At 45.8% G+C, this 24236-nt stretch overlaps 1 protein-coding gene across 2 annotated transcripts in view; it reads right to left on the bottom strand.

Annotated features, from left to right (window-relative positions):
• LOC126997657 (tryptase-2-like) overlaps positions 1 to 24236 on the bottom strand; it is a 200513-nt gene that overhangs the window by 92117 nt on the left and 84160 nt on the right. Inside the window, exon 1 of one of the 2 annotated variants that reach the window (XM_050858885.1) lies at positions 956 to 1159. The exons of the other annotated variant lie outside the window; for it this stretch is intronic. The gene's annotated coding sequence lies outside the window, so the exon portion shown is untranslated. Of the gene's footprint in view, positions 1 to 955; positions 1160 to 24236 lie in introns of those variants that run through there. 2 annotated transcript variants of the gene reach the window in all.

The raw sequence follows: 24236 nt of genomic DNA, 5'->3' as shown, positions 1-24236 counted from the left end.
AGTATTTTTATCATTATCATTACCATTACTATTCCTAGAGATCTTCAGTACCTTAATACCTTAACTTTTTACCTCTTTTTAACTTCTGTATTTGACAAAGACAGTGAGAGGTATCATTTTTGGGTATATTTCAGACTATTACTACAAATACTATTCCCAGAGGTCCTTATTACCATTATAACTTAATTTTTCATCTACTTTTAATCACTATAATCGACAAATGTATTAACAGGTGCTAGAATTCCACCCAACGCACCAGAAAGAAATATGTAACAAGCTGTCAAACTACCTGCTAACGACTCCTAAAATTGTATAGCTTCACGAGGCAGTAGTTCAATCATCTTCCGCTCGTCCCAAGATTTTTCCGCCAGAAGTTCCTTAATCTAGCAAAGTTCATGCCATAAGAGCCGCGCCAACTTCGGGAGATGAATCAAGCCTTCCGATCTTTTGGGGCGGAAGTTCGCGACACGAGTCTTGGATGTCTTGAGGGAACGACGGATAGCTGTTTGGTTGGCTCGTTCGTGTCTCTTTCTGCCATCAAACACGTGACACATACATATAAGATTCGCCTGCACATGTGTCGAGTTTGTTCCTAATATCGTCAGTTTTCTTCGTTTTCCTGTAGCCTTTTAATGTTTAGGAGGCAGGAGAGTTAGTTCACGTCTCTTTCTATCTCTCCTCCTACAGCTACACATCTCCGTCTCTTCCCTTGCTTCCTTCCTCCCTTTGTTCTTTACTTCACTTTCTTTCCTTCTTCCTCTATACTTCTTTAGTCATTACTTCTACTGCTCTAACTGGAATAATGATAATGACATTGCATTTCTACTTCCACTGCTGCTACTACTACTACTACTACTACTACTACAACCCCTGTCTCAAATACTACTATTAACAAAGGCACAGAAAGCCACCACGATAAACTAAAGTCCAAATCAACAGAACAAAATTATTTCACCTTTTAACTTCGACTGACCAGCTTCTTCATCCCTTCCTTTTGCCCTTCACCGCTTCCCAACCGGCTGTCTTCCGCTCCTAATACACCAGCTGAGGATAACAGAGGTCCTTGTTGTCTTCAGAGGTCACGAGGTCACCAAGAAACGCGGGTAGAGGGAAATAAACACAAATAGAGAATGTACAGGCTTGCTTCGGGCGGCCGCGGAGTCGAATGTAAACAAGACGGAAAGAAGGAAACAAATGAAAATCGTGATTCGTAGACAAGAAATGAATGACGTTATGCGTATAGATGCTTTAAACCTTCTGATAAACGTAAACAAGACTGAAGGAAGAGGATTGAAGGAAGAAGATTGAAGGTAGAAGACAAGGAAGGAAGGAAACTAATGAAAAGTCGTGATTCGATGACAAGAAATGAAGATCGGGATGCGTGTAGATGCCCTAAACCTTCTAATAGTCAACTTTAACTACACTTCTATGCTTGCTAGTTACTGATTATGTGTTTTTGGTTGTCTGTTTGCGTGTATATATGTACCAGAAGCCGGGAACACACATACAAGGGGTAGTAGGCTACACACTTTGGGAGCTCCGCGCGACCCACACCTCCCCAGCAACCACTCCTAGCCTAAACTCATTTCTTTTTTAATCAGAGAACTTTTTCAATTAAAGAGGACAAACGGCGAGTTAAGGAATTTCGTCCCACATATCCATGAGCTGCAGCGAGGGAGGGAAGGAGGAAGGAAGGGAATGGAGGGAGGAGGGAGTTTAAGGGAGAAGGAATTGGTGGTGGATTCGTGGATGTTAAGTTACCGAAGAAAAATGTACGATAGAGTGCGTCTCTCTCTCTCTCTCTCTCTCTCTCTCTCTCTCTCTCTCTCTCTCTCTCTCTCTCTCTCTCTCGGCAGGTAGGTGAGGGAAACATGTTGAAACGTGTAAAATCGGTCGTGGTTATGGTGGTGGATTGGTGGATGTTAAGTTACCGAAGAAAAATGTACGATCGAGTGCGTCTCTCTCTCTCTCTCTCTCTCTCTCTCTCTCTCTCTCGGCAGGTAGGTGAGGGAAACATGTTGAAACGCGTTAAAACGGTCCATACTTGAGTGAAACATGTCGTGGCTGTGAGGGTGCCTGTCACGTGTCCGTCAGCGCGAGGGAGAGACAAGAATTGACAACCTAGAGAGGGAGGGAGAACAGGGAGCGGTCAACACACACACACACACACACACACACACACACACACACACACACGCACATTTCATCATCATATAAATCAAAGCTGTTCCAATTATTATATATCATGACTATGTATGTATGTATGTATGTATGTATGTATGCGTGTATGTATGTGTGTATGTGTGTATTACTATAACCCTGCATCAATTTGTAATACCCTTTTTCTCATCAATGTAATAATTCTTTTGGTTTTATGTACATTAAAATCCTTCATGAAATTAATTAACCCAACAAATTTATTTAATAACAACATTTAAAAATATCTCACTAATTCAAAAGGTCGTGAATACTAAGCTTTGTCATTTCCTGTATATATTTTTCCCTTAAACACACAACAAAATATTCCTCTCACCGACTATGAAAGGATTATCAAGTTACATTATCAAGTCCTTTAAAAAACTCCCTTTCGTTTGTTTAAAAGATGGACGATACTAAGCCTTATCAATTTCTCGCATATGTTTCTTCATTATACGCCAAACCTCTTCTCAACGGCCACGAACAGATTATAATTATCAGCTCTCCTCTTATGCTAACGTAAATAATGACCTCCACTTCCTCATCTGATATATACCAAATCTTAGTTCTTTCAATACAACTCATAAATTTTCTCATTGCTTGGAGGAGAAGAATGATTTATCGGTTCTCCGGGGATTCTTGGACGACCCCAGCCTGTTAGTGGAGCAGACGAATTTTTTTTATAGTGGTTGCCGTGCTGTATGACTCCCAACCTTGTACACTATATAGGTAACAGTTTTTAGAGGAGACAATTAGGATGGCACATGCTGAGAGACGAGGGAGATGATGCAATGATGAGAGAGAAAAGGAGAGAGAAGGAGAGTGAGCAAGGTACGCTATATAGGTAACAATTTGTAGAAGAGACACTGGATACCACACACTGAGAGACGAGGAAGATAATGCAATGATGAAAGGGAAAAGGAGAGAGGAGAGTGAGCAAGGGACGAGGAGGAGGACGACGAGGAGGTGGACGAGGAGGAGAGGGAGGGTACGTTTCACACTTCCCAGCACTTCAAACTCCGCCAGGCATTATAGAGCGAACAATACAAAGCCTGTGGAGTGGCTGGGAGGAACGAGTACGAGAAGGCACCACCACCACCACCACCACTCCTGCCGCCGCCACAGTCACAGGATAGCAAGCAGCCTCTTTGTGTGCCTTCAACAAAAGCTACTTGGGGAGAAGCAAAACGTTTTGTTCAGAGTCGTAGTACAGAGAGAGAGCGAGAGAGAGAGAGACGGAGGGAGAGAGAGAGAGGGAGAGAGAGAGATACAGATTACAATTGAGTTAAAAAAAGAAATATAGAGGAGTATTATGTATAAAAAAGAAAGTACAAGAAGAACAATAAGCTAATGTTAATCTGCGTACCAAGGAACACACACACACACACACAAAACCCCCCTCCCTACACAAAAGACCACCCCCTCCCTCCCTCACCCACACACATACCCACCCTCCTCCCCTTCCCCCACACCCTAAATTCAATTATGATAAGCAAGGGGGACCTATTACTTACACTTACTTAACTTTACTTACTAGAATAATTACGAGCACACAACACACACACGCACACGCACACACTATGATACCCCATGTACGTAAGCCCATGTACACTTTTGACCTCCCCACCCCATCCACCATTCTGTGTGTAGTACGTTTGCCGGAATACACACTCTCCAGGCGCCGTCACTCAGCGCGGGCCCTGAATACCGAATTTCGATATATAAACCGTGTGTGTGTGTGTGTGTGTCGATCACGGACAGGGCTAATAAACTATGCAAAAATGAAATGTTTGTAATTCTCGAGTATTTACGTCATGCCGGCGAGCTGCATGTCAATTCGGCTAATTGCAAACACACACACTCACACTCACACACACAAACACACACACTCACTTACACAGATACACACACACACACTAACATGATAATCAGCTCGTTGTTACTACCGAATCAAAAACGAGGAGAGAAAAAAAAGTATTGAGATAAAACTGAAAATTATAAAAGAATGAGTTGGACGAGGAATTATTTGTTAAAAGGTTTTGCTGGATGTCTGTCTGTCTCTCAGCACTCGCCGTTCCCACTGCAGAGAGATAAGAGATAGCGAAACACCGGCGGACAATCTCACCCTCAGTAACCTTCATCTCTAGCTCAACAGGTGCAGAAACCGAGGAGACAACGGTCGGTGTTTTCAGACGCCTCAACATCCCACAACATCAATTTCCAAAGGCATGAACGGAGATGAATCGATTTTGAATGAGTGTTTTTTTGTGTTCATGGTACGCAGGAAGGGTCACACTACTACCACCAGGGGCATAAAACTACCGCTGGAAATGGTAAATAATTTTGAGCAGACTGCCAAACACACACTCACTCACACACACACACACACACACACACACACACACACACACACACACACACACACAAACCCACTCCCCTCACACACCCACGCACCCCTCCCCACTCCCTCCCACACACACACACACACGCACCCCTCCCCTCCCCACTCCCTCACACACACACACATACACATACACACACACGCACAAAGCAACACATCACGTAATGGATCGCCCGATATGATTATTACTTTTAAAACTATATATTGCAGCAAAAGGATGTATGGTTCAGGGCAACAAAAAGAGTGTTATTTCATCATGTCGGCGGAGCGATTTATTTTCATTATAGGCAAAGGGTTCGGCCGCTTGATATTCGCTAATTAAACAGCTGAATGTGTTGTTCGGTGGCACATCACAGAGGCGGCGGGCAGCGGGAGAATAATTATTTGTGCTATGGATATTAATTACTCGTTTTACTTAGTGCCATACGGGTGCAAATTAGCGGTACTTGTTGGTATGTGTTGTTAGTGAGTCTGGGATTAGATCTACGCCATTAAACGCTGGTGTGGTATGATCAGTGACTCCATATGTCCCCCTCTGTAATACGCTATACAGAAAACACACATACTCACACACATACAGATCCTCCCCATCTCTCAAGCACACACAGTCCTTCCCACACACACACACACGCATGCCCCCCCAACACACACATGCACAAACACCCCACATTCCCCTCCTACCCCCCCCACACACACATAGTCCATCCCCCCTCCACACACATCCCCAAAGCACACATACACACACGTTCCTTTCCCCCCCCCCCTCTACACCCACACCCACACACACACACACACACACACAAACATACAAAGCATACCTCGTTACACTTCCATTCCTTTCCCTCACTCTATCGGATCCAGCTCGGCTCCACGCTCGGCTTTGTTCCTAAGAGGGCTTTAGACAAAGAGCTTTCTCCGCTTTCTAACGCTCTCCTACTAGAAAGCGAGAGAGTGAGAGGGATTACCAGGAATGCAGTCCGCCCCCATACCATACCCACGCAGTACATACCAGCCAGTTTCGCCTCGTCTATTCTGCCTCACGCAGTAAAGGTCTGAGGTCCTAAAACCCCTTGCTTATTTCCACATCGTAAGGAGAGGGCAAAAGGTAGACATACTTCATAAACGTTGAAAAGAAAACGTTTACGCATTCGCCTCCTCATCGTAAGGCGAAGAAGAAGAACCATTACAATTTAATAAGAAGAGAAGAAGCTGGACGTATTTCCTAAATGTCGAAAGAAAGGTCTACGTATTGACTCCTTCATCTTACGGCGAAGAAGAAGAACCATTACAATTTAAGAAGAAAAGAAGAAGGCCGACATTACTTCACATACGTTTAAGATTTTTTTTTACAGCAAAGGAAACAGTTCAAAGGCACACCAAAAAAATAATACAATAATGAAAAAACAAGCCCGCTACTTACTGCTTCTAAAGATTACAGAGTGGCCATGAGAGAGGTCAATTCCGGGAGGAGAGATGCCCTGACACCCTCCTCTTGAAAGATAAACTAATAACAGCGAAACAAAGACCCATTAAACCCAAGAATACAAGAAGAACAAGGACCCGAAAACCCCATCACCCACGGACCCGGTAACTCCTGTCCCAAGCGTCTCAGCGGCAGTGGCGGTGGCTGGGGCGGGCACTTGAGCGGCGAGATTTAGGAAGCGACTTGCCGCGGGATGTAAATTAGGGCAAGCTTGTGGCGCTGGCTGGCATCGCTCCTCATTACGGCGGGGGCGAGGAGGGGGAGAAGGAGGAGGAGGAGGAGGAAGAAGTTACATCCATTATAGAGACAAGTAGGAGACGTTACCTGCAGACGGTGTGTGTGTGGGAGGGAGGGAGACAGAGAGGAAGGGAGGGAGAGTGAAAGTGAGAGTGAGAGAGTGAAAGTGTGAGAGAGAAAAAGAGATATAGAAATTAAAACAGATAGATAGATAGATAGATAGAGAGAGAGAGAGAGATAGAAACAGATAGATAATTGATTTTCTTTCACTCCAATAATATAATTTCTCTTGCAGTAAATAAATAAAAGTAAATAAAATGTAAATAAAGTAGATAAAAGTTAAATAAAAGGTTTCTGTGCGAGCTCTATCACACACACACACACACACACACACACACACACACACACACACACACACACACACACACACACACACACACACACATTATCTGCTGGTGACTTAAGTGCCGAAGACTGAATATTTCTCCCCCTCCTACTCCTCCTCCTCTTCCTCCTCTTCCTCCTCCTCCTCCTCCTCCTCCTCCTCCTCCTCCTCCTCCTCCTCCTCCTCCTCCTTTGGTTCCTCATTCTCTCCCTCTCCTATTTTTTCCTTCCCTTCTAACTGATTACATTTCTTATTCGTCTCCCTCCTCCTCCTCCTCCTCCTCCTCCTCCTCCTCCTACTCCTCCTCCTCCTCTTCTTCTTCCTCCTCCTCCTCCTCCTTGTAATCATCATTTTTTTCCTTTTCCTCTTTTTCCTTCTCTCCATCTTCTTTCTTGTCCTCCTTCTTCTCTTTTTCTTACTCCTCCTCCTCATCATCATCTTTCTCCTCCTCCTCTTCCTCTTCTCCTTTTTTCTCTCTCTCCTAATTTTTCTCATTTTTTTCGGTTCAAATACTCCTGAGACTCCACCCCCCTCGTTTACTCTCTCTCTCTCTCTCTCTCTCTCTCTCTCTCTCTCTCTCTCTCTCTCTCTCTCTCTATCTATCTATTTATCTATCTCTCATCCCTTTGTGGTGATATCCTTTTTTCTTTATATATCTCCCTTCGCTTACGATAAAAGTCTCGCCCTCAATAAGTCTCACACACACGCTCTATTCCCTCAGTGGTCAACAATAACAGCCGCCCTTCGCCTTGCTACACACTCCGCCGCTGATCCGAATTTTGAGTTGATGCGATTTACATACGTGTGAAAAGATGGTTCTGTGTATGGACGGGTGAGTGGATGAGGGGTTGGCGTTGTGTGTGTGTGTGTGTGTGTGTGTGTGTGTGTGTGTGTGTGTGTGTGTGTGTGTGTGTGTGTGTGTGTGTGTGTGTGTGTGTGTGTGTGTGTGTGTGTGTGTGTGTGTGTGTGTGTGTGTGTGTGTGTGTGTGTGTGTCTTCTTTTTGCTTCTTCCCTTCCCTTTCCTCTTCTACCCCTTCCTTGCCTTCTCTTCCCTTCCTTTTGCTTCCCTTCTCTTGCATTTTCTTCGCTTTCTTTTTGTTTTTCCTTTGATTTTTGTTTTTTCCTTTCCTTTCCTCTCCGTTCGTTTCCCCTCTTTTGTCTTCTCTTCCCTTTCCTCTTCTACAGATTCCTTTCCTTCTCTTCCCTTCCTTTTGTTTCCTTTCTCTTGCATTTTCTTCACTCTCTTTCTTTTGTTTTTCCTTTCCTTTCCTCTCTGTTCCTTTCCTTTCCTTCTCTTTCCTTCTCTTCCCTTCCCTTTGTTTTCTTATATTGTTATCACTTGCCTTTCCATAACGAGGAGGAAGCTAATGCTTTTCTTGATCTCAGTCTGTCTATCTTTAAGTCTCTTTCGTCTGTAGAAGTTATGGGCCTTCCTTGGCTAGTGTTATGACCCTGATGGTAGTTTAGCGAAAGCACCTATACTATGTACGAGAAGACACACCCATGAGAATCCGGTTAACCTCGTCTGCGGCCCTTGGAAATAGCTCATGTGAGAGGTGGAAGCAGCGTCTGAGGATACCGACCAAAGCCCCAAAGAGTAGCAACCTTGGCCCGGCATAACATCATACGCGGACCCAGTAACACCTCTCACAGGACGCCCATTGAGCCAACTAGTGCGTGTGGCTGCGTGTGTCTGTGTGTGTGTCTATGTAGGTCTCAAAGTAGCAAGGGACTAATAAGGGATTGTCTGGCGGGTTTGTGTCTGAAAGGGAAGGGGTCGAGAGGGACTTTGGCAGCATGAAAAGGACTCAACACTCCGAGGAACGTCTTGAAACGGCTGTCTAATAACACAAACGAGGCGACCCATTGCAGCGAGAAGAAACCTTGCTAACGAAGACCACGAGGAGGATAGGGATGGTAGTAGGGCAGGAGGGTGTTGTTGTTGTTGTTGGTGGTGGTGGTGGTGGTGGTCGTGGTGGTGGTAGTGGTCATGATGGTGATGGTGGTTGGAATTTTGGAGTTTTCTATTTTTTTCTTCACTTTCTTTTGTTTTTTCTTTATTTCTCTTTATCTTCGTCCTCCTCTTGTTCTTGTTCTTGTTTTCTTTTCTTTTTTTTCTTTTTCTTCTTCTTCGTCTTCTTCCTCCTCTTCCATTTCGATTTTGTTCTCTTCCTCCTCCTCTTCCCCCCTCTCCTCTTCTTCGTCTTCGTCCTCCTCTTTCTCCTTCTCCTTTTCTTCGTCTTCGTCCTCCTCTTTCTCCCTCTCCTCTTCTTCGTCTTCGTCCTCCTCTTTCTCCCTCTCCTCTTCTTCGTCTTCGTCCTCCTCTTTCTCCCTCTCCTCTTCTTCGTCTTCGTTCTCCCCTTCCCTTTCGATTTTGTTCTCTTCCTCCTCCTCCTCCTCTCTCTTCTCTTCTTCTTCTTCTCCTCTTTCTTCTTCTTCTTCTTAGTTTACGTTATTATTGATTTAAACACATAATTTACGAAGTGTTGTCGGCATCTCTAATCCTACCAAAAGAAAAATCATCTCTCAAAAAAATATTACACCAAATACAATTCTTTTTCACAACAGAGGAGGACCGATTTTTATTTTTCTCCGAACGATTATCTTTCCGACACACTTCACTGTCAAGATCCGGCTCAACAATGCTCAATGGATGGCTCTTGTTTTGTGGAAGAGCAAGAGCCCTCGTGCATGCAGGTGCCGCTGAGGGCCAGGCGAGCAACTGTTTACCCCGCACAAAGTCTTCGCCACTCGGAAAGTTAAATCTACTACTTGAGGAGAGAGCCAACATCTCAGCGCGGCCTGGCCATTGAACACTTCACACTCACACACGGCTGAGAGCTCCTCGCTACCACTCTACGATTCTTTAACTTGTCTGCAGGAGAACAGCGCTTGAAGCCGAGGAGAAAAGGAGAAAACAAACACTCGCGGCTGCCACTACAAAGAGGAACAAGCACTCGTCAAGCGGCGGTGTGTGTAAGCAGTAACCCTTGCGGCTGACACTCGCTTTGGAGCCGAACAAAAGAAAGGTGAAGTTCATGCGGGTTCGTCCCTCCCTCAACACCGACTGACAAACTTACTTCTCGCCATAACGGAAGAAGGGAAGCGATAGGGACAAGCGAGAAGGAAGAGGAGGAGAAGGAGGTCTTGAGGCTGTAGAATAGTAACGTAGCGGGGAAAGAGAATGACGTTAATGATATGGAAGATAATATACCGAGGAGTAGGAGGAGGAGGTCTTGAAGCTATAGCAGAGAGACTAGGCTGGGAAAGATAATTATAGTAATGGTGAGGGTGATAATAGGAGGCTGAGATCGCTGATATACCTAAAACATCCTAACCTAGCCTAACTTAGCGTAACCTGCCCTGTTCAAGAGTTGGCGCCACAGTAGAGAGAGAGGGAATACGCTCTCCGCCAAGCATTCTCTCATTCTGCCTCGTCATCATAATCCTCCTATCTCATTTCGCGGCTCTGCTTCCTCATTCTTCCTCTCCTTACTCTCCTATGCTGACAGAAACAAAACCTTCCGCCTCAGTTTGCATGCCGAGTCGCGTCCTGCAGCGGTGGAGTCTGACGCGATAATTCTTTCATTCTTCGGCACACGCGTCGCCTGCATCACTTCCACGGCCCCGCGTCGCTACCCCCGTTGTTTAAAGCTCCATTCGTGTTTGTGGGTCAGCGGCATTGCGAGCCATTACTGTCACGCCCGATAATGGTAATGGGTCTCCTTGTGGCCTTTGTGTCTGCCCCCCTTAACCGCCTACGCCAATATTTACAAGGCCACCACTCTCTCGTGCTCTCTTTCTTTCTTTTCCTCTCTCTCCTCGGTCGCAATGTCTTCCCCTTTTCCCTTGATGTCAAATTATTATCGGAAACTTCTTTATTTTCGTCACCGTTCCGATTTGATTCACACTCCCGGACTACCAATTCTCAGTCCCCGCTGCTTCCCCTGAACGAGGCTGTGACACGCGCCTCGCCAATCAAGGGATCCGTGGCGTGAGGTGACGGGAAGGTGTGACTCTCTGTCCCTCTCTCTTCCATCACATTGAGTAACCGTGACTGTGTGAATGGTAACACTAAGAATGGGAAACGTTTAAGAACACCACAGAACGTTCACTCTAGTTCGCTAAGTACATTCCAGTTCTCTCTCTCTTTCTCTTTCTCTATTTCTCTATTTTTCTATCTATCTCTCCCTCTTTTTCTCCTCGTAAAGAGCCATCCCGTCCCATCCTTTGAGATCCGAGGCAGAGGCGGGGACAGTTTGTGAGTGAGCTAATGTTACCAGATAAAAGTTTCCCCCCGCTCTTGTCGGTTGTCATGCCCGAGCAGCCGAGGAAGAAACGTAAACCGCCAATAAAACTCCTTCAGCGGGAACGAACGAGAGAACGAGAGAACGAGAGAAGTCAGGCTTATCAGGGACGCCTTCCGCTGATCTGTTCTGGGTCCATATTTTCGCTCAAGGTGTAGAAGTCGGGTAAAACTATCACTAGGGTCGCAAAATAGTCCATTAGAACCCCAGCTACTTTTTAAACGCCCCATTGCGACTGTCTTCCAAGGCCCCAGAGAAGATTAACCAGGTTTTCATGGGTCAGCTTCCCCGTTCAATGTGTAGAAGTCGGGTAAAACGATCACTAGGGACGCAAAACAGTCCATGAGAACCAAACCTATTTCTACGAGAGGCTTTTCAAACAGGCGAGCTGGGAGAAGGGAGACTAGAACGGGCAGGAGGGAGAGAGGGAAGGAAGGGAGAGAGAGAGGAAGGGAGGAAGAGAAGGGAGAGGGAAGACCCGTTTCACCGCTGTTGTCTGTGTGCGGCAAACATGTCCCGACGTGTTTACAAGCAATTATTCCCGCTAGAACTTATCTCGTCAATATGCAGCCCGCTCTGACGTGTAACAACCTCCCATTTTGAGTTGGCTTCTCAGAAAATCGCATCAGAGAAAGCTACTGCCGGAATGATTGAGCGTAGAGCCTGGGGGAGAGAGCTCGTGGTAGGGGCTTGAAGCGGTGCATTAGTTCGGAGTCCCGCCGCTCACCACAGTCAGTTAGAGGCACGAGGTAATCTGCACTTGACTCCTGGTGACGTTAAAGCTGATGGCTGGGGCGAGATTTCCATGTAACAACGGGGTCAAAAATCAGTACCTAGTATGTGTGTGTGTGTGTGTGTGTGTGTGTGTGTGTGTGTGTGTGTGTGTGTGTGGAGGAAAGTAAGAATGAAGTAGTGTATTTCCAAACATCCAACACCTCTTAAATTCCCTTAGTTTCAGATCTGATTAAGTAAAGAGAGATCTTCCTATATCAATACATGACTAGATGAAGCCTATGTGTATATGTATGTGAGTGTGGAGGGGGGGGAGGGGTTCGTGTTCATGTGTTTGTTTGTGTGTGTGTGTGTGTGTGTGTGTGTGTGTGTGTGTGTGTGTGTGTGTGTGTGTGTGTGTGTGTGTGTGTGTGTGTGTGTGGGGGATGTGTCTGTGTGTGGGGGTTATGTGTGTGTGTGTGTTAGTGTGTGTGATTCATGAAAGCACCACAGCAATGCATGTTATAAGGGCGCTACGTTGGTCTTCATGGTTGGTGAACGAGAGAGCGTGTAGGGAATGCAGGTCGGGTCATATTAACACTATATTGCATTGTTAGTGTGTACGTGTTCTGTATTTCTTTAGTCTATGACCTTTGTGCCCTTTCCCTTACCTTCACGCTTTCTTCACGACCCTTCAATCTGTTTTCATATTAATTTTGTCTTCACCTCTTCTGTCTTCCATCTCTTTTCCGCTTCATTCTGCATTCACTTTATCTAACTCTCTCTCTATGGTTGTTCCTTCTTCTTCCTCTTCATTTTATTTAGTCTATTTTCATATTAATTTTGTCTTCACCTCTTCTGTCTTCCATCTCTTTTCCCCTTCATTTTGCATTCACTTTATCTAACTCTCCCTTCACGGTTCTTCCTTCTTCTTCCTCTTCATTTTATTCACTTGTTCCCTCTCTCTCTATCTCTCCCTTTACTGTCTATTATCTTCTTCCATTCCTATTTTTATCATACCGTTCTTTCTTTCCCTTTCCTCACCTTCCCTTACCTTCTCTCACATTCTCGTACCTTCCCTTCCTTCACTTTCCCTCACTTCCCATCACCTCCCTCATCCTTCCAATACCTCCTTTAAATCATCCATTCTTCCATCTTTTCCCCACACCTTCCATTACCTTCCCTCACCACCATTCAATTACCATCACCATCCCTTCCCTTCTATCCGTCCCACCTTTCATTTTTCCCCATCCTTACACCGCCCTCAAATCTTCCATCCCGTCATATTTTCTAACACCTTCCATTTGCCTTCCCTCACCACCTTCCCTTCCCTTCCCTTCCCTTACCTCCCCCTTTCATTTTTCCCCATCCCTCCCTCGGGCTGGGTTTGATGCGTGGCCTTCGTTCCCTCTTTTCCATCTAAGGCTATTGTCCCTCCCGTGCAGAGCTCCCTGAGGCGAGATCTCGTTTTCTCTGCCACTGCGTCTGTATGGAGATGCAAATTGGACATATTCCCTTGTATCACTGTAGCTTTTGTCCCCCCCCTCCCGAGCCCTCCCCTTAAAGAAGCCTCACTCTCATAGGATTACCCATACAGGATTTTTTCTTTTGTAGGGTTCACGCTATGGGTTATTTTTTTCCTCCTCTGTACTATCCACCTCACCTGCAGACTCACTTTTGTATACGTCTGTCTTCTTATATGTTTCGTCTGCGAGGTTTCAAAGGCTGTCATCTTCATTCTTAAACAGATCAACTCTTATACACATACATATATACACACGTAACCCTCTTTTAGTAATGTATATATATGGCAACGTCCTCCCTTTGCTTATTAACATCTAAAAAAGTGTCTAACAAAATCTGAAACGTGTTGGATGCTCGGGAAATACTCTCCTCCCTTCCCTCCTCTTCATTCTCAGCCCTTACACACATACATATATACACACGTAACCCTCTTTTAGTAAGGTGTATATATGGCAACGTCCTCCCTTTGCTTATTAGTCAAAAAAAAATCTGAAAACGTGGATGCTTGGATGCTACTCTCTCCTCCCTTCCTCCTCTAACATCTAAAAAAGTGTCTAACAAAATCTGAAACGTGTTGTATGCTTGGGAAATACTCTCCTCCCTTCCTTCCTCTTCATTCTTAAACAGTTCAGCCCTTACACACACACATATATATACACAAATAATCATCTTTTAGTAATGTATATATATGGCAACGTCCTCCTTTGCTTATTAACATCTAAAACTTCCTTCCTCTTCATTCTTAAACAGTTCAACCCTTACACACACACATATATACACACGTAACCCTCTTTTAGTAAGGTGTATATATGGCAACGTCCTCCTTTGCTTATTAACATCTAAAAAAGTGTCTAACAAAATCTGAAACGTGTTGGATGAACGGGAAATACACCAATCCTTCCTTCCTTTCTATTTTCCTTTCTTCCTCCCCTAATATTTTCCTTCTCTCCCCGCGCAATTCGTGTTCCATAAAGTCTCCTCCCCCCGGCCGCCGCACACTTGGTTTTGCAGTACGATAAAACGCCTTATTGGCACTCTATTCTGCTAATGGAACGGCGCTGCAGCTCGTGGTGAAGAACATGATTGGATTCACGGGCCCCGGAGACACGGCAGCTTCCCCTGATTATCTCGCATTTGTAGCTCTCCTTTTTGGCCCTCCCGTGTTCGCTTAGCTCAGTCTTTCTCTCTCTCTTACTTTCTTTAACCTATATCTTTCCCTTTTAATCTTCACTGTGTTCTTTTAGCCTTTCTCTCTCTCTCTCTCTCTCTCTCAATTTCTTTAATCTATGTCTTCTTTCCTTTTCGTTCTGTTCATTTCCTAACTTCTTTCTCTCTCTTTTTCAGTCTCTCTAATAAATATCTTTCCTTTTTAATCTTTACAGTGTTATTTTAGCCTTTCTCTCCCTCTCTCTCTCTAATCTTTATCTTTCCTTTTTAATCTTCGTTCTGTTTCTTTCCTCCCTTCTTTCTCTCTCTTTCTCACTCTCTCTAATCTATATCTTTCCTTTTTAATCTTCGTTCTGTTCCTTTCCCCTCTTCTTTCTCTCTCTTTCTCTCTTTCTCTCTCTAATCTTTATCTTTCCTTTTTAATCTTCTTTCTGTTTCTTTCCTCTCTTCTTTCTCTCTCTTTCTCACTCTCTCTAATCTATATCTTTCCTTTTTAGTTCTCGTTCTGTTCCTTTAGCCTCGTATTTCTCTCTTTTTCTCTCACACACTCTCTCTTTATCTATCTATCTATCTATCTACCTCTACAAACCCTAATGGACACCTTATTTCCGTTACCGATAAAAAGTTGACCCCGCAGCGCCTACAAATATATGGTAATTCCCCTTCCCTTATGGACGAGCCTCGAGGGGCATCAAAGACCCTCGGGGGAGCGCTTCGAGGAGGCCCAGTGACGCTTGTTTGTGTCTGGGTCTGGAGGCCACTTAATCCTTCTTGCGGACGAGGCTCAACGCGAACAGAATCCAGGCACGAGGAGGGGATCTGATGCCTTGTATGTGGGTGTCTGTCGGCTGCATGTTTGTTTGTCCCTCCCCCTGCCTCTCCCTCTCCCTCTGCGTGTGTGTGTGCGTGTGTCTGTGTGTATTGTCGAGGGAGCGCGTTTGTGTGCCTGCTCTTCAAAGTCACTGGTTACATTCGGGGAACAGAAATTTTACGCTTGTTCCCAGAATCTCCGCGAATGTGAAGTCTCGTGAATGTGGAGTCCCGGGAAAGGATGTGTGTGTGTTTGTGTGTGTGTGAGTGCGTGTGTGTGAGTGCGTGGGGAGCAGACAATGTTTCTCGTCAACCCTTGAAGCGAACACACGATATATCTTGATAATTATAAGCGGGGAGGGGAAGGGAAGGGAAGGGAAGGGAAGGGAAGGGAGTGTAAGCAAAGGAAAGGGAAGGGGAAGGGAAGGGAAGGAGGAGGAAGCCCTTGACAACAACAACAACAACAACAACAATAACAACAGCAACAACAACAACCCTTCATCTAAACCTAATGTATGTTGATCACTACTTGGGACGTATTTAGTTTAATTAGAGAAACGTGGCGAGAGTGTTTTTTGCTCCTGTGTTTCAAAGGGGAGAAAGACCACAAGTAAAATTCCTGTCAAGAACTAAATAAAAAAATACATGTTCCCGTTGAGGAGGAAGAGGAAGAGGAGGAGTAATTGAAGGTGATATTGGAGTAGGAGGAAGAGGTGGAGGGGAAGAAGGAGGAGGATGAGCAGGTGGAGGAGAAGGAGGAGGAGGAAGAGGAGGAGAAGGAGGAGGAGGACTTAAGAGTTGGGGTGGGAGTGAAGGTGAAGAAAGGGGAGGAGATGGTGGAGGAGAAGGAGAAGGAGGAGTAGGAGGAGGAGGAGTAGGAGGAAGAGGTGGAGGAGGTAGGAGGAGAAGGATGAGTTGGTGGAGGAGAAGGAGGAGGAAAAAGAGGAGGAGAAGGAGGAGGAGGAGTAGGAGGAGGAGGAGTAGGAGGAAGAGGTGGAGGAGGTAGGAGGAGGAGAAGGAGCTGGTGGAGGAGAAGGAGAAGGTGGAGGAGGAGGAGGAGGAGGAGGAGGAGGAGGAGGAGGAGAAGTTAGATTTCCCGTTGAGTTTCAGGTTAAAAAAATAACACCACGTGGTAAACGCCAAACATTCGTCTTCCGCAGCGGCCTTATCTTTACAGGACCAAGAAAGAGAGAGAGAGAGAGGGAGAGGGAGAGCAAAACACAAGGGAACGAAAAACAAGTGTAAAAATATCTGTATGGAAAGAAATAGTGGGCGGCCGCGGCTCCTCTCGTCCGTTGCCTTTCTTAGCGGAGGTTGTCATGGTCACTTGTACCGCACACACAAACACAAACACACACACACACACACACACACACACACACACACACACACACACACACACGGTCGGACGGGCAGGTGGTGAGGGGATGGGACGGAGGCTGAGGCTGAAGATAACATTTTTCCTTTATTTTTTTCCTTCGTCTCTTTGCGATGTAATCTCTCCCTCTCTCCCTCTCCCTCTCTCTCTCTCTCTCTCTCTCTCTCTCTCTCTCTCTCTCCCGTGCAAGGCGTAGACGTGCTGTAACTGCTGAGCGCTGCCACGTCCATCACATTAAGTTTTTACCGTCCGCGTCTCTTCAAGAAATAAACACACAAAAAAATAAGGCACCATCACGCGGAGTCTCGTATTTACTGCACCTTGTTTCGTCCGCTGCACTATTTTTCCTTTGTTTCTCCGCCGCGGAAGAAGTATCATTTCTCTTTCCCTCGGGTGGGGGCTCAGGGGAGGCGGCGATCCACCCTCCGTCCGGCCTGTCGCTGAGCAAGAGGCAGACAATGAAGCAAGAAATAAATCTGAGGCGGGAAAGAGGCGGCCCAAAAAATATTTCCAACAACCAATTTCACCTAAAATATATCGACGGGCCGCGGGTCACGCCGTTTGTTTGTTCTCTTTGTGTGAGTGTTGGGCCGGGAAGCGAGAAGGCCGTGAAGCGAAGGGAAGGGAGGAAGGGTGAGGAGGGGAGGCGTTTTGATGTCATCTGTGGGGGTGGGGTGGGGTGGGGGGGCTTGAGGGACAGAAGGAAGGGAAGGACAAGGCTGAAAGGTTGGACCGGGACGTGAGGAGGCCGAACTGAAGTGAGGGGGAGGAGGAGGGTTAAGAGGAAGGGTGAGAGGCGTTTTGATGTCATCTGTGGGGGGCTTGAGGTAAGGGAAGGGGGTACAGGGGAAGGAAGGGCAAAGCTTGTAGCACCATCCTCCTCCTTACCAGGCAGTGAGCTCCACCACCTCCACAGGACGTCAGCTCTGGAGGACATATTCTAGCAACAAGTATAGAAGAACACCACACTCAGGAGACGCCACCCACTTGACGATCTCGTTGGTGGCACGGGATGAAGCGTAGATGTTAAGAATCGGCATCGGTATCAAATTGGACACGATACAAGTTAATAATCTTACAGTAACGATAAAAAGACACGTTAGAAAGACAGAAAGACGAAAGCTTGCGAACACTTCTGTATGCCCTGTACCTATCTAAGAACTAACCCTTCCATTATAACCAGCAGAAGAAGCAAACGACCTCTCTAAATGGCTGAACACTTTTATGGCATTATATACGTTACAAGATGACCTACAACCTACTACCACTGATTTTTTTACCTTCGATGCTCTGTACCTATTTACGAACCAACCCTTCCATTATAACCAGCAGAAGAAGCAAACGACCTCTCTGAATGGCTGAACAGAACACTTTTAAGACATTATATACGCTACAAGATGATCTACAACCCTCTACCACTGAATTATTTATCTTCGATGCTCTGTACCTAGAAATCTCGTTCCTTAAGAGCCAACGCTTCCTACATAACCAGTAAAAGAAACCAAACGACCTCAGTGAATAGCGGAACACTTAAGGGGACTGTAAATCACCAAATGACCCACAAATCACCACCAATGAATAATCTGCAGTACCGATGATGGATGGTCGCGCGCGGATCATGGCGAAGGGAGGGAAGAAGGGAGGAAGGTAACTGTAATAGCTTCCCGGCTTGGATTTATCGCTCTTTGGCCCCTTGTGAACCGTGCACGAGGGAGCGATGCCTCAGTGATCCCCGCTCGCCTGTGAAAGAACCGCACACCCACCGCTACCACCGTCCCCGCCGCCGCCGCCGCCCGGGACGAGGAAGGGAAGTGGGGCAGGTTGAGGCCATTATGTATGCGGGTTGGCTCTCTTGGTCTCCCTCCCCGATGACGTAATTGAAGATGGATTGCCTTGGCCCCTCGTAATGAATTCGCTTTGGCATGACCTTCAAGCGACTGCAGGAGAGTGGTTTGTACTTTTTATCGTCAGGAACTTCGTGCGCAAGGAATATACACGACTTCCTGCAATGATGTCACAAGTACTCATTTCCTTGACCCCTCGTGATGAATTCGCTTAAGTATGACCTCCAAGCGTCTGCAAGAGAGTGGTTTGTACTTTTTATCGTCAGGAACTTCGTGCGTAAGGAATACACACGACTTCTTGCTATGATGTCACAAGTCCTTATTGCCTTCGCCCCTCTTGGTGAATTCGCTTTAGTGTGACCTCCAAGCGACTGCAAGCAAGTGGTCTGCTACTTTTTTTTGGTACTCTTTCTAGCGGAGGAGGAGAAAGAAGGAGAATTAGGATTAGAAAATATGGAAAAGAAGGAGGAGGAGAAAGTGTAGAAAGAAGAAAAGGAGGATGAAGAAGACGAGAACGAGAAGGAGGAGAAGAGGGAGGAGGAAGAGAAAGAGGGAAAGGAGAGCAAACAAAAATGAACGAGAACAAGAACGAGGAGGAGGAGGAGGACGAGAAGGAGGAGAAGGAGAATGAGAAACACCAAGCTCATCTTCCTTCAACAACATCCTCTTTCAATAAACAAACATCAACAAGTAGGCGGAAGAAGAAAAAGAAGAAAGATCGGTCCAGTCGCCACGTGGAAGGTTTGTACGGCGGCCGAAAAGAACTTAACTGGCTCAGAACTTTTGGGCGGCGAGTTAAGTTGGTCCGATAAAAATCTTGTTGACGCCGACGCGCGCGCTGAATCCCGAGTGACAAGTCGGGGCGGCGGGGAATGAAAAACGGGAAGCTAAAAGAATCAGCCAATTTTCTTGTTCGTTTGGAAGTTTTTTGAAGTCTCTTTATTTGCTGGTTTGAACTCGGCCTCCACCTCCCCCTCCTCCTCTTCTTACTCTTCTTCTTGTCCCTCTCCATCAGCTCCTCCTCTTCCGTCTCCTGTTTCTCCTCCTCTTTCTTTTTCACCTCCATTTTCTATTTCAATATCAATTCTTATTCCTCCTTTTCCTCCTTCTCCTTCTTCTCTCTCTTCCTCCTCTTTTTCTTCTATGTCCTCCTCCTTCGTTTCCTCCTCTTACTCCTCCTCTTCCTCCTCTTCCTTTTCTTTCTCCAACTCCTTTTCATCTTTCTCCCTCTCCTCCTCCTCCTTCTTCCTCTTCCTGCTCCTCCTCCTCGTCTTCCTGGTTTAGTATTTAATCAAGGTATGTATCCAGCTCACTAGACATTACCTGATAAGTCAATAAGCGTGAGTGCATGTGAATCGCTTCCTTGCTATCAATCTTTCAAGGAGAACACGATCTTAATATATATGTAGAAACACCCGAGAGTAAGCAAATAATAATAATGATAATGTGTGTTTTGAAGTCAGTTACTCTACATATATGCAAATACCACCATACAAAACTCGTAGAAATATTGCAAGATTCACGAGGGAAGGAAGGATGTAAGGAAGGAAAGGAAGGTAAGGAGGTAAGGTAAGGTAAGGTAAGGTAAGGTAAGGTAAGGTAAGGTATGGTAAGGTAAGGTAAGGTAAGGTATGGTAAGGTAAGGTAAGGTATGGTAAGGTAAGGTAAGGTAAGGTAAGGTAAGGTAAGGTAAGGTATGGTAAGGTAAGGTATGGTAAGGTAAGGTAAGGTAAGGTAAGGTAAGGTAAGGTACAGGTAAGGTATGGTAAGGTAAGGTATGGTAAGGTAAGGTATGGTAAGGTAAGGTAAGGTAAGGTAAGGTTAAGGTAAGGTAAGGTAAGGTAAAGTAAGGTATGGTAAGGTAAGGTATGGTAAGGTAAGGTTAGGTAAGGTATGGTAAGGTAAGGTTAGGTATGGTAAGGTAAGGTTAGGTAAGGTAAGGTATGGTAAGGTAAGGTAAGGTAAGGTAAGGTAAGGTAAGGTAAGGTAAGGTAAGGTATGGTAAGGTAAGGTAAGGTAAGGTAAGGTAAGGTAAGGTAAGGTAAGATATGGTTAGGTAAGGTAAGGTAAGGTAAGGTAAAGTCAAGTAAGTTAAGGTAAAGTAAGGTAGGGTAAGGTAAGGAAATCCAAGTACCTCCTGCCTTTTTTAAAACAAACGAGACATCTAATAATTTGACACTCCATAATGAGCATAAAAAAGTGTTAAAAAATGGATTGATTAAAAAGCTGTCAATATCTAAAGCACTGACAGGCAAGGAATAACGTATGGTGTATAGTGTGTTTCAATTAAGGATTTTCCATCTCAACACACAACATATCATACAAGATTCACTATATATCAATGCTTACGAATATACTGTTGAAGATGACCCAGTACAAGATTTGCAACCTATCACTGCCTTACGAATATACTTCTGAGGGTGATCCAGTGTACAAGATTTGCGATACACCATTGCCTTACGAATTACTGAAGGTGACACAATGTACATGATTCACTATATATCACTGCCTTACGAATATCCTGCTCAAGGTGACCCACGCAAAACACATAACCAAGTATTTTTCAGCTTGCACTCTCTGATTTACGAGTCGAGGTGAACGATACGCCTCTCATAAACCGGAGCTATATATCAGTGCTTTACGGATATATTTAGCCCCTCCTGAAGGCGACCCACGCAAAACACATAACCAAGTATTCTTCAGCTTGCACTCTCTGATTTTCGAGTCGAGGTGAACGATGCGCCTCTCATAAACCGAAGCTATATATCAGTGCTTTACAGATATATATAGCCCCTCCTGAAGGCGACCCACGCAAAACACAGCCACAAGTATTCTTTAGCTTGCACTCTCTGATTTTCGAGTCGAGGTGAACGATGCGCCTCTCATGAACCGAATATATCAGTGCTTTACGATTATATATGACCCACCCAAAACACATCCACAGGTATTCTTCAGCTTGCACTCTCTGATTTTCGAGTCGAGGTGAACGTTCCATCTCTCATGAACCGAAGCACTCATTGCGATCACATGAACCAAGTCAGTCACGCAGCGCCCGAGGGGAAGGAAGGCGCACTCAACCGAATTGCACCTAGCACTCTAAGGCACGTTTTAATCAAGCTCAGTAGTGCACATTAACGCCTCCATTATCCATTGCGCAGAGTGGTGGCGGGAGTGGAGAGAGGGTGACGGCGGCTCTTGGTAACACTGTAGAAGGGTATGAAGGGTGGCAGAGGATAAGGGACGATGGTGAAGAGGTTAGGAGATGCAGGAGACATTACGAAATTCTTCTTCTTCTTTCTCCTTGATTTAAAACGCTCCCTCACGCTCTGTCGTCTTTCACCTCTTTCCAATTCGCCACGAACCTCTTCCCTTCATTTTTTGCTTTCGAAACTATATAGGTGCTCTTCTTCTTCTTCTTCATCTTCTTCTTCTTCCTCTTCTTCTTCTTCTCCTTCTCTATGATCCCAACGCTCTCCCTCACGCTCTGTCATCTCTCACCTCTTTCCAGATCGCCACGACCCTCTTCCGATTTCCTCCAGTTTTTGCGCTAAGAAACTATATAGGTGCTCTCCTACCTCTTCTTCTCCTTCTTCTCTATGATCCCAACGCTCTCCCTCACGCCTTCCCTCACATCCTATCATCTCTCACCTCATTCCACATCACCACGACCCTCTTCCGATTCCCCTCAACCACGCGGAAAGAGAAGTCAATCCCGCGTTAAGAGTAAGGAGGAGAGAGGGGCGAGTGAGTCCCTTCTAACCCGCCAAGGTCATTAATCCCCCTTCCGGCTTTTTCATTTCCTCGTCTCCTCAACTTTTCTCCTCGGGCGCCGCGTCTGCCCTCGTTCCGGCCCCTTCACTGCCGGCCAGGAATCTCCCCCGCGTGGCCGTTCGTTCCTGCTGCCCCCCATAACACCGCTAACGGGAGGCGCCGCGCGAAACTTTCCACGAACCGACCAGCCACGACGGACTGCAGACTGCAATGATCCCCGCTTGTCAGGAGGAGGAGGAAGAAGAAGAATAGGAAAAAATGAAGGAAGGAAAAGGTACTGGGAAAGCTCAAAAAGGACACCAGGAAGAAGAAGAAGAGAAGGAAGAGGAAGAGGAAGAGAAGGAAGGTGGGAAACTAAGAAAGATGGAAGAGAACGCCAAACTATAGAGGAGGAAGAGGAGGAGTAGGAAGAAGTGGAGGAGAAGACACAGAAGGAGCCATATCTAAACCCTTTCCCATCAACACATCTTCATCTTCCTTCTCTTCCTCTTCTTCTCCCCCAGTGAATTATGGCAAAACAGAGACTCCCGTTTTCTATTGAGGCAACACACTTAAGGGGTCACGGTAATAATTTGGGTCACTTGTGGTTTATAGACGGAAGATGACACGTTTGGGGGACGAAGATCACAAGGAGGCGGAAGGAAGAGGAGGAGGAGGAGGAGGAGGAGGAGGAGGAGGAGGAGGAGGAGGGGAAGGAGAAGGAGGAGGAGGAGGAAAAGGAAAGGTAGAAAGAGATGAAAAAATAGAAAAAAAGAAGAGGAAGAAAGAAAGGAGAGATGGGGAGAAGGAGGAGAAGGAGGGACTCGATGGGAAGGAGGTGGAGGAGGAGGAGGAGGAGGAGGAGGAGGAGGAAGAGGAGGAGGAGGAGGAAGAGGAAGACGGACAAAGAAATCGATGGAAAAATAAGCACAATTTTTTTTTACAAACACGAAACAAATCTGAGTGAGAGTATAAGAGGAGAAAAATGGAGGAGGAAGAGGAAGACGAAGAGGAGGAAGAAGGAGGAGGAGGAGGAGGAGGAGAGAAGAAAGACAAGAGAGATGACAACCGGGGTACTAACTCATCCCTCCTCTCTCCCTTCGTTTCTTCTCTCCATTCTTCCTTCCCCTCCCATCCATTCTCCTCCGCCCTCCCCTCTCGCGCCTCCCCGGAATATACACCTTGATATCGGGGAGGGAAAGAAAGTAATGGGCTGGGGTCGTGACACTCAAAACTACAATAAGAAAAAATATCCACCGAGGTAGAGGGACTGAGAGGGAGGGAGAGTTGTAAGCGATAAGGACCTTTCTCTATCCTTTCCTTCCTTTTCCTTCATAACCTCACTTCCCAACACCTCAAATCGCGTTATATACTAAAGTACGTATTCTTAAACGTATCGAGCTCTCGTCATGACTGTTTCCCAAGGCCACAGAGAAGATTAACCGGGTTTTCATGGGTGAGTTTCCCCTTCAAGACGCAGAAGCCGTGGACAACTATCACTGGGGATCACAAAACTGTCCATGGAAACCCAAGCAACTTCTACGACGAGAGGCTTTTCAAATAGTAGTTTCCCGTTTTCTGTTTTCTTTCGTTGCCTAATCCTTCGTTTTCTATTGTGTGTGTCTTTTTAATCTCCCGTTTTCTCTTGTCATTCTTTCCTAATTGTTGTTGTTTTTGTTGTTTTTGTTTTAGTTTTCCTTATTTTTTTAGTTAGGCGAACTCAAGAGAAGATAGTAAGTGTTCGTATGTGTGTGTATGTGTTAATGTTCTGTAAGGAAGGGAAAGGCTCGGGGTTGACTAGACGGGGCCCTTAAGAGAAGAACAGGGTGTGGACGGAGCGGGGTAAGGAGTGTCTTGGGTGACTGGCTGGCTGGCTGGTCTTAAGGGGCAAAGCTATACAGGTGAATCAAGAGCGCTTTGGCATTAAGGAAGAACAGATGGCACGTTAAATCCTCATCAGGGGAAAGTGTGTAAAAGTGTCCAGGGTATGCATATATAAAGTGGTGAGGTGAGAGAGGGAGAGGGAGGGGGAGAGAGAGGGAG

This window comes from Eriocheir sinensis, chromosome 12 (assembly GCF_024679095.1).
Source record: "Eriocheir sinensis breed Jianghai 21 chromosome 12, ASM2467909v1, whole genome shotgun sequence".
NCBI classification, from domain to species: domain Eukaryota; kingdom Metazoa; phylum Arthropoda; class Malacostraca; order Decapoda; family Varunidae; genus Eriocheir; species Eriocheir sinensis.
The sequence above is the reverse complement of the archived record's forward strand: the minus strand, read 5'-3'. Positions and strand labels throughout refer to the sequence as shown.